Source organism: Lissotriton vulgaris, chromosome 7, assembly GCF_964263255.1.
Source record: "Lissotriton vulgaris chromosome 7, aLisVul1.2, whole genome shotgun sequence".
Taxonomy (NCBI): domain Eukaryota; kingdom Metazoa; phylum Chordata; class Amphibia; order Caudata; family Salamandridae; genus Lissotriton; species Lissotriton vulgaris.
The window spans coordinates 610,257,700-610,275,357 of NC_141695.1; the positions used below are offsets into that span (position 1 = coordinate 610,257,700).

Here is a 17,658-nt window from a genome sequence, read left to right on the forward strand (position 1 = left end):
AATGCAACGTACTCCGAAACCGATTAGCAGTGAAAAGGCGAAAGAACTTATCACATACTGTAGATATGACCCCATACCAGGCAAAGATGGGTGCATGTTATTAGCCTCAATACGTATAAGACGTGCTGCAGACTTTTTAGTTCTGTTTCCAGGAATAAAAGCTAATCTAGACAGGATATATCATTTTGTTCAGACGGGGGAGGGTCCGGAATGTGTTCACGAGGCCATGGCGCATCAGAAAGTAGACATTCAGAGCCTACTATTAAGATTCCTCATAAACTGTTTCATAAGAGAACGAGACCGGCCTGGTGTAAATGAAGAAGAGATGAAGGTATTAACTGCATGGAGTCAGAATATTTCAGACGGAAAACATGATAAACAAAATTGTATAGAGAGAATGTACAGAAAAATTCGTAAAGAAGTAGTAGTATTCCATGCAAAAGAGAAAGCTGAAAGGGAAGCAAAATCAGACGAGAATAAATCCTCAGAGGATGAGCCAGAGACAGAGACAGAAGATAGAGGAACGATAGCATATGTAGGAAGGGGTAGATCCTTTAATAAACCGATACGTCCAGAAAGCAAGAGACTTTTTCACTCTGCTATGTCAAATCCAAAGACTCCTGAACATCTATTTCAGGCTACCGATAAAATACTTCAAGAACGAATGGGGTACCATGTACTCAATTCCATGGATGAACAAGAATTAGCCAGGTCAGCAGTACAATGGGCTGACAATTCTGATAAATATAGTGAAGACGCATTAGCGCAAACGTTTTTGAATCTTTCCCCAGATGAACAGCGACTAGCTGGTATGTACATGATACAGCACCTCCTTATATTGTATAAAAGCCAACACTCTGATCCTGGTCCCCTACCTGATATATTAATAGAGCTACTCATGAATAAATGGAGAGGCCTAGGTACCGACTTAATTAAAGTAATTTTAGAACATCGACACAGAGATAGTGCTTTCCTGAATCTGCAGTTTGTTCCAGCTCCACCCGTAGAAAGAAAAATGTATTATAGAGACAGACAGAATACCTTGCGAGAAGTGCACCCAGTCAGGAATGATGATAACACCTTTAGACGTGTGTTTGTGTACACGCCCATAACAAAAATGGAACTATTGGAAATGAAGAAATTAGTGCCTAGCCATGACAAAGACCCAGCAGGTTTCCACCGTGAAATAAAAGACATGTTACTCATGGGTGATTATACCTATCCCGACATCATGAAAATATTGAAAGTATTATTGCCTGCCGGTATTTACGAGAAACTCAAAGAAAAAGAATGGGAGGTGGGAGAACAAAAGATTGATTGGGCTGCATTAGAGAACGAAGAAAACACTCGAACCCCAGGCCTAGGGCTTGGGGACAAAACTAAAGCATTTGTGAGAAAAAATACCCAGGCAGATTTCCTGAACCAACTGACACATGAAGAAATAAATCAGTACATATTTAAAGAAAGATACTGCAAAGTGCCGAAGTGACAGAAAACGTGAAAACGCCGTGGTGCACGGTCCGTGCAAGCGAGTAATAACGCAGACTGCCCGACCTGTGTGACATCTAGCAGTAATTACCGAAGCGGGATTGTGATGGTGAAAACCCTTTTTCTGACGATAAGAACCGCCACACTGCTTTAACCTCTGAAACTATTACCTAAACATTACTATCCGAAGGCGCCAGCAAAGTATATCGAACCACTAATAGATGGGCGACTAATAACCAGACATACAGTGTAATTATACACACGGCTTAGAAATCAAAGCGCATGAGAACCACCTGCAAATACGGGGTTCTCCATCAATCCGCATACTGACCTAGATGGCAATTTGATTACTGTTTTCATCGCATCAAATATGTTCGCTTGCTTATAATAGTGTGATGGTACAGTCCTGAGGAAGGCACATAAGTGTCGAAACGCGTCGACAAAAAACAGGAAACCATCTGTCTTTTATACCCAATGAACTATTCATCTGATTGAAGATATGCATATTGTTATATGCCACTAATCTTTTTTATCTTTTTTTGTATAATTAAGAATCAATTTTATTCAATATCATGTTATTAAATTTGTATCTTTATATGTACATGCAATGGTGCAGTATCTTTCTTTAAATATGTACTGATTTATTTCTTCATGTGTCAGTTGGTTCAGGAAATCTGCCTGGGTATTTTTTCTCACATTTGTTCTATGCCCTGACCCAGGAATTCAATCCGTTATCAGGGGGTCCTTTGTTACTTCACACTACAAAACTAAAGCATTGCCAGGATTGTTAGTGCAAGTATTGCCACGTTTATTAGCTACGAAAAAGGAGGACTGGGATGCAATCTCAGCCTGCAAACAGAAACCCGATGAAGACACTAGTGATTTTTATTCCCGATTTGAGAAATGTTTTATTATTAATAGTGGCCTGAAAGCAAGTAGCGAGTCATATCCACACCTTTTTGTATCCAAGCTAGTCGAAAATTCCCTGCCCCAAGTTAAGAATCGTGTACTGAAAGTCGAGAGCACCTGGCAAGCAAATACGCCTTCACAAATGTTACAAATGTTACAGTATCACCAGAATAGAATTAGAGAAGAACATGATCACGAACAAAGACGTATGAAAGACACGAAAATAAAAATGTTAGTAGCTCAGTCAGTTCCAGCTGACGGTCAGAAAAAGGGTATGACACAGTCCAATAATTCAACAGCCCCTGTTAAAGGGACATGCAACTATTGTAAACAGCCAGGTCACTATATAAACGATTGTGCAGTTTTGAAACACAATATAGCTACAGGTAAAACTAAAGAAAGACCGCGCCCTCCAAGACAGGACCAGGTCCAACAACAAGTACCACAGAATACCCAGCCTATGCAGGCTTCACAACAGACAGTACAGACCATAGCGGTACCACAGCCACAGCCCATTGCCGCAACACAACATGCAACGCAACAGATGTACCAGTATGCCCAAACTGATTATCCCGATTATCAGCGATACACATGAAACAGCCTAGAGAGGGAAGTTGGCTTGCCTCTTATTGAGGTTCCTGTAGATCAAGAGGGTCCTTACGTTCATAGTCAGGTATTAGGGAAAGATAGAAAGTTTTTGATTGATACAGGGGCAAGCAGGACGACCATCAGTCACGACGAGGTTCCAGGGGCACCCCTCTCAGGCTCCCAGAATGTTTCCCTTGGATTTTCAGGCAAACCTATTGTTAATGAAGTATCGAAACATCTTCCCCTTGCAGTTGGTCCATTGACACGTACTACAGATTTGTTACTAACGAAATCATGTCCAGAAAACTTGTTAGGCATCAAGACACTGAAAGCTCTAGGAGCTGTTATTTGCTGTTCTCCGGAAGGAGTGAGACTGTTTCTGCGTGACTTCAAGGGTCACTATGTGTTGAGAGATTTTGACCCCAGATTACAGAATGTTCCTGCACATTTATGGGCACAAGGCCCCACTGATGTAGGTTGTATGCACATTACACCATATCGAGTCACACTCAGGCCAGGAGTGGTATTACCACGAATCCGACAATACAAGTTACCCCCAGATGCTGTAGTGGCTTTACTGAAAATCATTGACAAGCTCATTGCACAAGGAGTGGTTGTAGAAACCGACTCCAATATCTGTAATTCCCCTATCATTCCGATTCTTAAACGCACTGATCCAAATGCACCCCCAGTTTATCGATTAGTTATCGATTTGCGTGAACTGAATAAATGCATTGTACCACAGTATCCTGTGGTTCCAGATATCTCTTCATTACTGACAGCTATTGATTCCGAAGCAACGTTCTTTACTGTAATTGATCTGAAGAACGCCTTCTTTAGTGTCCCAATTGATCCGGAAAGCCAATATCTCTTCGGATTCTCTTTAAATGGCCGAAGCTTCAAATTTGCACGCGCACCTCAAGGATTCACAGAAAGCCCCAGCATCTATAGCCAAGCACTGAAAAGACAACTTGACAGTATTCACATGCCTGATAACACTGCCCTACTTCAGTATGTCGATGATCTACTGATCACCGCCCGCAGCGAACTTGAATGTGAGCAAGCATCACTGACGGTTTTGCATTTTTTGGCTGACAAGGGACACAAGGTGTCCCCTTCGAAGCTGCAATTCTGTGTTCAGCAAGTGGTTTACCTTGGGCACTTGCTGTCCAAAGGGGGGAGACAGCTAACACCTGACCGCATCCAGTTAATTGTAAACATGTCACAACGCAAGACACAAAAGGAGGTACGAGCTTTTATAGGCCTCACTTCTTACTGTAGACAATGGATCCCTCAGTATGCATTCCTAGCGAAACCACTCATACAGTTGACAACCCAGGAGGCAGCGACACCGACTGTCCTCCCTTGGACTCAGGAACATACACAAGCTTTTGACGAATTAAAGAAAGCCTTATGTCAAGCCCCAGTTTTAGCGACACCATGTTACAGTAAGCCTTTTACACTTTTTGTCACAGAACGTGAAGGTACTGCATTGTCAGTACTCACCCAAGATCAAGCAGGTTCACACAAACCGTGTGCTTACTTTTCTAGTACATTAGATCCAGTAGCCCAGGCGCTGCCTGCGTGCTTGAAATCAGTAGCAGCGACAGCTCTAGCAATCAGACAAAGTGATTCCATAGTGTTAGGACACCAATTGACAGTACAAGTTCCACATTCCGTGGAAGTTCTTCTAAACCGAACGCAGACTCAGCACTTGACTATAGCACGACTGACAGGTTATGAATTGACATTGTTTCAGCCACACATAGAAATCAGACGTTGTAATACATTGAACCCTGCTACACTTCTGCCATTAAGTGAGACAGACCCTTTGGCACATGATTGTATTGAAGTCATTACCATCACGACGAAACCCAGACAAGACTTGACAGACACTGCATTACCAGATCCAGACCTGACACTTTATGTGGATGGTTCATGTATGAGAACAAGTACAGGAGAATTAGTGGCCGCCTACGCAGTCACGACAGAAACTGAAGTAATCGAAACAAATTGTATCGACACCCTGTCAGCTCAAGCAGCAGAGCTCATCGCTCTGACACAAGCCTGTATTCGAGCAAAGAACAAGAGAGTTAACATATACACAGATTCACGTTATGCTTTCGGAGTTGTACACGACTTCGGAGTACTCTGGCGAGAGAGAGGTTTCTTGACCTCTCACGGGGCCAAAATTCAGCACGGTCCCCTCATTCAAGCTCTGTTAGAAGCAATACATTTGCCTACAGCGATATCCATCATGAAGTGTAAGGCACATACGAAAGTCACAGATACAATTTCCCAGGGTAACGACCTGGCAGACCGAACAGCCAAGCATACAGCTCAGACTCAGACTCACACAACTGACCTGACAAAGACAATAGTCCAGACACCGACACATTGCATGACAGTTAAGGATCCCGCCCTAGATGTAATTGACATACAGACACATGCTACACCAGACGAAATCAAGAAATGGACTGAACTAGGAGGGATCCAGACAGAACAGGGATGGATGACGAAGGGAAAATCTATATGGTTTCTCCCCGACTCTATGGTTCAAGTTATCATTAATACAGTACACAGTCCTGCACATTTAGGAGAAAAAGCCATGTTAGACAGTATTCAAAACCTTTGGTTCAATAAACATTTACGAGCAGCAGCCAAACAGAAAGTGCGTACTTGCATGATCTGTTGTCAGTTCAATCCAGGTAAAAGCATTCCCGTAGAGCAAGGTGGATTTCATCCTCCCGATCACCCTTTTGAAGTCCTCCAGATGGATTATATCCAGATGGAACGTTGTCGAGGATTCAAATATGTCCTCGTAGTTGTATGTGCACTCTCCCGTTGGACAGAAGCATATCCAGTCCCAGATTATACTGCTCCGACCACTGCCAAGCAGCTGGTTCGTGAATTCTTCCCCAGGTATGGTTTGCCCCGAATCGTATACTCAGATAACGGTCAGCCATTCTCGTCCGAGCTTATGAAGCAGGTATCACTCCTGCTAGGCTATCAATGGAAATTCCACTGTGTCCGACATCCCGAGGCAGCAGGTCTCGTGGAACGTCATAATCAGACCCTGAAAATTCGTCTTGCCAAGATCTGTAGAGAGAAAGGTGTCGACTGGATAGTAGCTTTGCCAGTTGCACTCTTTTATATGAGAATGGTCGCACACTCTAGAACAGGGCTATCCCCGTACGAGGTGGTCTTTGGTAGGCCACCGAATATGTGGGGGACGCCTCTGCCGAGAAAAATTACTGTTGTTGACTGTAACATGCTGACAGATTACCTTGCTTCCTTGATGTCTGCACTACAATCATGTCGTTCACAGGTTGCTGCAGCCTTTCCCGACAACACCGAGGTGAAGCCACATGAGGTTGTTCCGGGGGATCTGGTATTCGTGAGGAACTTCGACAGGAGGAGTCCGCTGGAGCCCCGTTGGCAGGCGCCGAAGCTAGTACTATTGACTACAAGGACTGCGATTAAAGTCGAGGGCCGTAAGGGCTGGCTTCACTAGAGTCATGTCAAAAAATACCATGGACTGCCGCCAGATTTAGACTCCCAGCCCTGCCCTCCTCCACAGACTGACTCGAAACTCCCCCTGGTAGAGAAAACTTCTTCTCAGGAGTATAAATCCAAGTTGAGGTCTAGCAAGTCAGACAGTTTAATTGTTTAAGTCCTCCCCTAGGTGAATCGGTTAGACAAGTTTCTGACATGTATCCCCTAGACCCCAATAGAGAGAGAGATAGACAGAAACAGCTCAAGAAACGTGAATATTGTAAATCACTCCGTAGTCACTGTATTGTGACATTATTGATTATGTTTTTTCTGAGTCTTTTGATTATTGCTGCAAGTATACGGTTACATATATATTATCCTATTTTCAAGCGTGCATATTCTTCCTTAAATGTCACTGTCGAGCACGCTTTCAGTGAACTGCCCCCGCATGAGTTATCTTACCGACTTGCGCTGCGCAACAATACATTCATTAGTATGTTACATCATTCCCATCAGACCAGCAATGCTACTAATTGTTGGATATGTGGCCGACTCCCTCCCTATCAGAAATACAAGGGAGTTCTGCCCCTCTTTCCGTACCCGTTCACACACAATGGTTCCTGTGGTGCATGGTTTAGTTTAATGAACTCTTTAGATTCCAATTCCGTAGTTTACCAGGGCAACTGGGTATGGGGAAACTTGAACACAGTTCTGCATAAAGTATGTTTCCCTGACAAGGAGGGTCTTCCCAAAAGGACAGGGACTGATCTAGAAAACGAAGTATACGGATTAGGTAACTTTACACTTAACCTCATGATTCTGAATGTTGAATCCGAAACCGAACAAGTCTTGCCCGCTATGTCAGTATTACCAGTTAAAGGTGAATTATGTGTCAGAAAGAATGGTTCAGTACACCTAGGTCATAGTAAATGTACTACTGTTATCGAATTCAGTGATAAAGGCAAGTCTACATTTAAAGCGTCCCGTCATTCCTATTTCATCTGTGGTCATACCGCATATATACGCTTACCTCTAGATTGGGATGGCACCTGTTACATTGCATTCCTTCTGCCACCTGTTTTCCTAGCTGATTATCATAGGGACTCCCATCTAGTACACGTTAGACCCAAGAGAGATCTCCCGATTGTCGACTACACTGAAACGGCATGGGAGCAGTATACAGACTTCAATAAAGGTTTCTTTCCCTACTTAGGTGCTGTCTTTAATAGTAAACTGATACGTAAATTACCTAGAACCCTTGAAGCAGTAGTGAATGAAACTACTTCCGCCCTAGGCAATTTAACGGAGGAGCAGTCTGCTATGCGGATTGTTGTTCTTCAAAATCGTCTTGTCCTTGACGTCATCCTGGCCGATAGGGGCGGAGCTTGTAGAGTCATCGGATCGAGCTGCTGTGTTTTCATTCCAGAAAACGCGCCATCAGTATATAGAGCCATAACCCGTCTTCACAAGATTGCAAGTCAGATACACCAGAATCCAGGCACCTGGACTTGGTCCGGTTGGTTCTGGAGTGTACTATCAGCCTGGGGATGGAAAGTCCTATCCTTCCTCGGAATAGCCCTTCTCATAGTGTTCAGTTGTTGCCTATGTCTGCAATGTGGGCAAGCAATTTGTGGCTTGTGCGCCACATCATGTATTCCTCATTCAAGTCCACATTCGAAATGTCGTCGAAAGAAAGAAGAGCAAATGATGTTACATGAACAGATTGATAGATTAATGAGGATTGATATATCATGAAGGGTCCGTAGGGGACAAGGAGGGAATGAGGTAATATGGATTTTTATGGTCAATTGTGTCCCCTATCGTAGACCCCAACGGCTCCATGTACGTGCTTCAAGTACATGTATGTTCCCTCCACTTCCAGCTATGAAGACGCAAATACATTTGCGTCCAACGTTAACATGTCCTCTTTCAGATCCACCATGAATGGGTCGAATATTCAGTTCCTAAGTGTGCCTTGCCACCGTCTTTACATGGTGCACTTCCACGTTTTCCTGGCTCTGGCGAGTTAGGCCCTGATTTCTGCCATCGAGCCTTTCCCTGCCTTCTGCCTCTGGAAGCTGCAGCCTGGACCTGCATCCGTATCCCTGACCTTTGTCTTACTCCCTGCGCGGCTAGCGGTGCCCGGCTCGGCCTGCTTGCCTGCCGAGACTGTATTTTGCCTTCAAGTTATCTGCTCCGCTCCTCGAAAATACATTCCTGTCTAGTAGTTTAGGTAAACATCCTTCCCAGCTGCAGAGCAAAGGGCCCGGCCTTTCTGTCTCTGTGCAAGTAATTCATTGCTCCCGTTACCATGGTAGGCCCATGGCCCCCTTGCTTACACGTAGTCGCATATGCACGCACGAGCAGTCAGTATAGAATAGCCTCTGCTCGAGAGACCTTTCCTTCTAGATAGTATAGTTCCTCAAACACGAGATACCAGATATGATTTGGGATTAGGTTGTTCTGACACCCCAGACTTCTGTCTCCTCATATAGGGCTAAATGTCAAGTCCCCTTCACCCTCCAGTTCCACGTCAATCACACGTCATGCTGCTGCGCGCGCATCTCTGCCACATATTTCTGCTGACTCTGCAGGATTCTCCTATGGATCCACCCACTTGTGACACCTTTATGTGACGTTTCTAGCACACACCTCTGTGTACGCCCTCATGCACGCCTTCTGTTACGCACATGTGTTCTTATCTCTTTTCTCTCAGCTGTTACGCCTTCTGCATCCATCACCACTGTAATGCATTGACTATATATATGATATTCTGTTAATAAAGCATTGTAATTCCCTTCCTGAACCCTCGTGGTGATGGAACATGATACCTGGTTCGAACCAATTCCTTTTTAAGGAATAAAACCCTTATAAACTCAGATGCCACGGACTCTGCCTCTTATTTTTGACTGAGTTATTCTTATTGAACTTTACCACATAAATTAAGTATAGGTAATTTAAATTTACCACACCAGGACCAGAGCCGCAACGCCTCTCTGCAGAGACGGTACGACCCTACTCCTCCCTGCTTGTTGACATACCACATTGCGGCAGTGTTGTCCGTCAGGACTTGAACCGACTGACCGCAGATCGAAGGGAGAAAGGCCTTGAGTGCCAAGCGCATCACCCGCAATTCCAGAAGGTTGATGTGAAGCAACCTTTCCTCTGGAGACCAAAGACCCTTGATCTCCAGATCCCCCAGAGGAGCACCCCACCCTAGGGTAGAGGCATCAATTATCACTGTGGCCACCGATGGAGGACGATGAAAGGGCTTTCCTTGAGACAGATTGCCCTCCACGCTCCACCAAGACAAATCCGCTGCAGATTCTCTGGAGATCCTAACTGACTCCCCGAGTTCTCCGTTGTGCTGATACCACTGCCTGCGGAGACATCACTGGAGCGCCCTCATGTGCCAGCGTGCATGGTTGACCAACAGGATGCAGAAAGCAAACAGACCGAGCAGGCAAAGGACCTTCAGAACTGGAAAAACCGTGCCATTGTAAAACAGAGGAATAATTTCCTGAATGTCGAGAATTCTTTGCGGAGGCGGGAACGCTCAACACACAGTGGTATCAAGTACTGCCCCTACGAACAGGTTGCGCTGTGAGGGCATCAGGTCCGACTTGGGTACATTTATCGAAAAACCCAATTTGTACAACAGCTGGGTTGTAACCTGCAGATGATGACACACCATCTCTGGAGACTCTGCCTTCAAAAGCCAGTCGTCCAGGTAGGGGAAAACCGGGATTCCCGACTGAGATGGGCTGCCACCACTGCCATCACCTTGGTAAAGACTTGAGGTGCGGTAGTAAGACCAAACGGAAAGACCGCAAACTGGTAATGTTGCGACCCAACCGTAAAACGGAGATAATTCCTGAACTTCAGGACTGGGATGTGAAAATACGCATCCTGCAAGTCGATGGGCACCATCCAGTCCTCTTGTTGCAACGCCTGAAGAACCTGCGCTAGGGTGAGCATCTTGAACCTCTCCTACTTGAAACAGATTAAAAATTCTGAGGTCCAGGATAGGACGTAACCGGCCATCCTTCTTGGCACTCAGGAAATACCGGGAGTAGCACCCCTGACTCCCCCTGATAGAGGTGGTTCCTGCTCCGGAACCACCTCTATCACACCTTTTTGTACCAGGGTAAGAACCTCCTTCTGAAGGAGAAGCAAATGATCCTCCGTGCAAAACCCCTGGCGAGGAGGGTATTTCCTGAAGGGAAGGGCGTACCCATTTTCTACCAGATCTAAAACCCAAAGATCCGAAGTGATCAATTTACAATCTTGTAGAAAATGGGTAAGCCGGTCTCCCACGGGACCTAAATGATCGAAGGTGGCAGATCTAGGCCTGCTTTCCTGCATTACCAGGAGGCGTTTGGAGGTAGAGGAGGAAGAAGGCGACCTCGGCCTTTACCCCTGTAGCTTTTATACAAGGGGTTCTGCTCCGGTTGCTTAGGCTGTCTGGACCCACGAAAGGAAGACTTCCCAAAGCCACGGTATCGTTTATATGCAATACATGGGGGACCACCTCTGAAAAAACAATAACGGTCAGAGAGAAGAGGGGAAAATATGACAGCACAAAAGAAGAACTCCCTCTAGACCTCGAATTATTCTACAACCAACTTAATCTTAACTACATAATGTGAGCACCAAAGACAAAATTGTTAAATCAATGAACAAATACTCCAACAATTACAAAAATATTTTATTTCATTTCTTTTATCAAAAAAGTTTTCATCACTTATATATCATTTGTTTTCATCAACATCGGGTATGAATTCATTCATAATCAAAAAAGAGCAAAAAGAATTATTACAATTTAAATAGTATAAACCCAGGTAGAGAGATATGATCAAATTCACACACCACCATTCAACCATACTCGCACAAACTCAGACAAACCTTCACATTCATAATATATCTGGGGAACTCAACTACAGAATGACAATGTAATTGGAAAGACCAAGTACAACAGCAGGATGTTATCAAGGCAGTGGCTGCGAAATGATGGAATGCCACCTTCCTCAGGACCTGCCAGATATTAACTACTCCACCCGGGGAAAAGAAAACCACCTGAAAGGGAGAATACAATAAGCAAAAACTAGCCCACATACAATATATGAATACCATCAACATCAATTGGACTAATTTCCACAACAACCAATAAAACAGTCATTTATTTCATTGCCTTGACGTTGTATACTACAAACTCATATTACATAATTACCACTTAGAGACGGCGACATAACATAACCCAATACGCCCCTACCTACTCAGGGCTAGTATTGAGTTGTACAACTAGACCCAGTGTATGTTACCATCACCACAAAATCGTGAAAAACATGCAAACAACATCAAATATTTAACTAATATAGCCAATTGATCAGTGTTGACAGTCCACAATAGACCTGTTTTATTCCTCTAAGGATACTTACTGTAAAAACAGTTCCACTAAGGTATATTGCGATACCAGCAGACGTGTATGTATAAACTGGCTCGGGATCTACCACTTCTCAAAGAGTGGCTATGGAATACAGCTCTCAAATTCTCTAATAGTGGAATACACAAAAAGATATATATATATATATATATATATATATATATATATATATATATATATATATATATATATATATATATATATATATATATATATATATATATATATATATATATATATATATATATATCTCAGAGCATCCATGGGTAGAACCATCCAATTAGTGCCTATGTCAGTCGGTATACTACCAGAGATGCAGGAGTGTCACCTATCTTAGAGACACTTCTACGCGAGGCTACACTTCTCCCCATTAAGATAGGTTAACAAGATGAAAGCATTATCTTACCTAAAGCTCCTCAATGCTGTATGTTTTCACTTGTCACAGAGAGATAGTGGTCAGAAAGTCCCAAAACTCTATTCCTGTGGGTATAAAGAAGGCATATCTCAACACAACGTTATCAAGCACCAGTGGAAGCCTCAACATGGTGTACTAATTCAAGTGAACGGATAACACTATAAGGGTAGCTTAGAGCAAATACGATCGCACTAGAAGATCACTATTCAGAGTCCAAATATGCGGAGTAAAAAAATGTGTACTCCGACCTTCACAAGGCGACGTTACTAGAGAAAGGATGAACAATATATAAGCCACCAGTATAAAGAATTTCAAAATCGCCCTCGCCTTAATATGGGTAGTACGTACCAACAATACCATATAGAATATGATTTATGTCTTCTTAACTGTCCTATAAGGTGTCTTCTTAACTATCATAGGCCACCTACACTGTAAAGAGAGATGTACAGCAATTCAACCTCACAAAGTGTTTTTTTCACTGTATAGTTGCAAGAAGTGGGGCAATTGTAAGTGTTTAATGCAGAACATATAAGGTAAAGCTTTAAACTTGACCCGTTTTTCCACTGGAAACCAGTGGAGATCAGCCAGCAGCCCAGATGTGGGTGAGAGTTTGGGAGCGCGGCAGAGTAATCTAGCCGCGGAGTTTTGAACTCGCTGTAATTTCTGTGTAACCTCTTTGGTTACGCCCAAGTAAAGCACGATCCCGTAGTCCAGCCGAGAGGTGACAAGCGCTTGGACTACGGTACGCTGGGCATGTGGTGGGAGCATCCACACAATCTTTCTCAACCATTTCAGAATGGTAAAGCAGGTGGCAGCAACCTTAGTTGCCTGCTGACGCATGGAGAGAGAGTCATCCACAATGAAGCCTAGGTTACGCACGTGGGAGGAGGGTTGAGGGAAAGGCCACATTTCAGGCGGCCAATGTTGTGGGCCCCAGAGGTTTCGATCTTTACCCAAGATCAGGATCTCCGTCTTATCGCCATTACGCTTTAAAGAGTTGGCGTTCATCCAGGTCACCACTTTACAAAGGCCAGATCTAAGAGCAGAGGGCTGGGTGGTATTACCGGCTGAAAGAGAGAAGAGGATCTGGGTATCATCGGCATAGGAGAACAGCGATAGACCGGATTCCTCAACCATTTCTGCCAGCGGCTTAACATAAATGTTAAACAGCAAGGGGCTGGTAGAGAGCTTTGCAGGGGGAGAAGAGGAGGGGTTGGCAGAGCTGGCCAGATTGGAATAAATGGTTTCAACCTTATTAAGAAAGAACTGAGCCAGATCTTCACATTGTGTAGTGTTGAGGATAGGAGGTGGTATCGAGGTGGCAGCGCCGGATAAATCCTTGACCAGATTGAATAGAGTTTTAGCACACTTATTCGCCTGGGTGATGGACAAAGAGACATAATTAGCGCGCGCAGCCCTGCAGTGGGAATGATAGGACCGCTTAATAGTCAGGTAGACAGATTTAGCTTCTGGTGAATACATTTTTCGCCATCGGCGCTCTGCATTTTTAGATTTAGTTTTCTCCCCTTTAAGCTCGTCATTGTACCAGGGAGCAGGGGGCGATGGTTGTTAGGCTTCTTGGTTGAAGGAGGAAGGCAAATGTCAAGGGTAGATTGGATCCAGTTATAGAATGCTGACCGATCCAAGGTGATATCATTACGGAGCTTAGGGACATTATTAGACAGCAATGCATTAAACTTGGTGATGTCGAGGTTTTTTCAGTTCCTAAAGGGTATAGCCGTAGAGATACTATTGGCAAATGAAGGATGGGGGACGACTAAATTAAAGCCCACTAAGAAGTGATCAGTCCAGATAATCGGGATGGCTGCTGGGCACTGTAAAGAGGTCAAATTGGAAAAAATGGGATCAAGAAGGTGGCCGGCTATGTGCGTGGGCCCCCGATTGTGAAGTATAATATTCATCGCCGCCAAATCATTAACCAAAGTGCTACCAATAGTGCAATTAGGATCCGCTAAGTGGAGGTTGAAATAGCAAATGATAATAAAGTTGGCGGACTGTAGTAAAAGTGGAGCAACAGAGTCAGGGAAGTTAAGAGCCCATGAACCAGCAGGGCTTGGAGGGAGATACACCAATAGCCCAGTTAGGGTGAACTGAGGGGACAGAGTGAGTTTAAAAGTAGCTGCTTCGCAATCAAGGATTAGTAGTTCATCAAATTTACAACACAAGTTTGTTTTTTTAAATAATCGCGATTCCTCCACCCACCCCGTCTCCTCTATCTTTTATTACAATCACATAGTTAGGGGGCAGGGCTCTGGCCACATCAGGTCCCGAGCAATTGTTAAGCCATGTCTCCGTTAGGAAGATCACATCGGGTTTACATCTACAAAGATATCAAAAATGTCTGCCTGATGTTTGGGGAGGGAGCGGCAGTTAATACTAAAAACGGGATAAGAGGCTTACATTTCTTAGCAAATCGGATAGGCGAATGGGTGGTAATGTTAGATGTTATAGTGTGGCAAAGTTCAGTAAAACCAGTTTTACAAGAACATTTGCAATCTGTGCAAGCAGAGATGTTGGTCTCAACATCAGCATCCCAGCTGACGCACAAAGGACTAAGAGACGTGCGAAGATTAAGCAGCTGGGTCGAGAAAAATTTAATTTTGGTGTTATTGTGAGGGGCAGGGGTTTGGGCCCCGGGTCCCGGCCTGGCGTGGACAGGCGCAGACGGGCTTACCATTGGCGCGCCGCCGGCACGCTCTCTGCGCACGTCCACTGCGTACAAGTTCCTGGGGTGATTTTAAAGGGTCCGCCGCCATTGACGACAGAGGAGAACGCGTTGGCCACATTGTTTCGATACGCTGCAGAGGATTAATGATTCACCAACTCTATTTCTTCAGCCGCAGCCCATGGTAAATAAACACACCAACTGCTTTAGTGTGCAGACTACAACTCACATTTTGGACTGCCACTTTCTCAAGATACGCCAACTCCATTTCTTCAACCACAGCCCACGGTAAATTAATACACCGACGGCTATACTGTGCAGACTACAACTCATAACTAGGACTGCTACTTTTCAAGAACATTAACTCCGCTTTTTTAATACTGGTGACTCGACTTGGCAGCGAGCAAACACAAACGTTGATTACAATCAGAATATAGACGTTAGCTTCTTTCAACATCTGAATACTAAAACATCTACCTGACAGAAGCTATAAATTAATATAGTTTTGTTTTTTGTCAACTTACCGTCCTGAAGATGGTCTGGAGATCTCATCCCCACCACAGACCGAAACGTCGACAGTGGCATCTCTTCTGACTAACATTGATTGTCTAAAAGTCCACAGAAAGATGGCAACATAGCTGTTGTATAGGCTAAAATATTGTCACCTTGCAAGCTGTTTGGTGCTTTTTATCATTTTATACCGGTTTCATATATATGATCTTTTCATAGTACAGTTTTCGCCCCGTGTGTCACTTATGTAATTACTTTATGTGATTGCTATCCATCATTTGTTGAATTTGAAGAGATTTCATAACATTTTGTTTTGATTAGTTTCATAGTACACTACTAATTAGAGTGTGCTTTCAATTCATAATAAAGAGACAATATCTCGCACAAGCTTTTCACAAAAAAAAAATCCCTTGTAGGCAATTTATTTTTTTCACGCCTGGGCAGGAACGCAATTACTAGAGCGTCCCTTGCCAAAAGATGGCGGCAGCAAATGGCACAGCCCGGAAGTGGGTAAAAATTAACGAGCAAAGTTTCCCCTTGGTCTCCCTCCATTCAAACAGTCCGCTGTTGACTGCGGTGGACCGTGGAAAAAATGCGCGATCCCACACCAGCGTGAAGATAAAAACAAAAGTCCCCACAGGCACACTCAGGAGAGATTTAAAAAATGACACAGACAGTTTCCCCCACAGTTTTAAAAATAATTGCAAATCACGAGCCTAGACAAATGTTAAAAAATTAGGAAAGTGCAAAGTGCAAGATAGTAGTCATCGGCAAGGGCAGCTCATACCTCTTTGCTGTTCGAGTAATTGTGGACTGTATAGATCTCCGCCCAAATTTTCAATGCCTAACAATTACCTCCAGGCTACCGGTTTCTCACATCTTCCACAAGACCTCCTTCTCCTATATTTTTAGATAATAAACTTCAGTATCGGTTTAAGCTGAAAGACATAAGTGACATCAACTCCACATTACCATGGACTTGCTTACTAACAAGATAAATCTACACAGTCTTTTTAATCTCAAAAAGTCTGCCCTGTTTAATACACGCAGGCTAGTCACAAGTTACCCACCAAGCACAGTAGGCTCAGAATGTACCCTTTGCAACCCTACGCCAATTACTTTACCCAAAGCGTGTCCAAAATGATATCTCAGACAATGTTCAATACATTGCTCAAGGGAAATCAACTACCTCCCTGTTATCCCAGTGACATCCTATTTCAGCAGCAAACCGGCAATCATTACCGCAAAAAGCATAAACTCCCTGGCTCCTCACCTTGAGTCGCGGAATACGGCCCATGAAACCAGTAACACGCAGTATATTCCATTTCGCCCTATCGTTTGGACTAGCGCCGCCGGTCTGGTATAAATACGGAAATCTCCTCACGAAGCGCGCACATTTTCGTCAATAACCCACACCGGAGTCCTGTGCCATAGAAATAGACGACGGACAACATCAACAGGATAGGATCACCATATTAGAAGAGTCAAGTAAGGGAAAAGGCGATGAACACAGAAGGAGGGCAACTCGCCTCCGTCACATAAGGAAAACAAGCAAATCCACACACCGAACCAGTTCTAATACACCAACGAGGTTAGAAAAAACCCACGCCATGAGTCAAGTACAGGTATTTGGTTCAATGGAAATTAACACAGAAGGAGGACAAACTCGCCTCCGACCCATAAGAAAACAACCTACTCCACACACCCGAACCAATTCTAATACATATACAAGTTTGGAAAAAACAATACCTTGAGAGAAGGTTAGTAAGATGCAAACTACATAACGTTTTTAATTCCAATTGACCAAATAAACCCCTGTAATACCAGAACCAAGAGAAAACGCCCATTCTACATGTAAAAACCAATCAAGTCCGTCAGTTACCGTGCCAGCCAGCACAACCGTATGCACCATCCTAGATACAGTGCCAACCCATGTATTGCATAGCATTCACGACTGTTTAGCTGTGGGACGTTCCTGGACAGTAGTTCTTGTCTTCATTTATTGTGAGTATATTGATTGGACCGTCTTTCTCTTTATTGTTTTGACGTTACAGTGACTTGTGATTACTTGTTGTCATTTGTTGTAGTCTGTCTATTGTTCTGTTTTGCATGGAGTATGTACAT

At 43.9% G+C, this 17,658-nt stretch overlaps 1 protein-coding gene across 4 annotated transcripts in view; it reads right to left on the reverse strand.

Moving 5' to 3' along the window:
* LLGL2 (LLGL scribble cell polarity complex component 2) overlaps nt 1-17,658 on the reverse strand; it is a 1,008,116-nt gene that overhangs the window by 630,408 nt on the left and 360,050 nt on the right. The window lies entirely within an intron of this gene.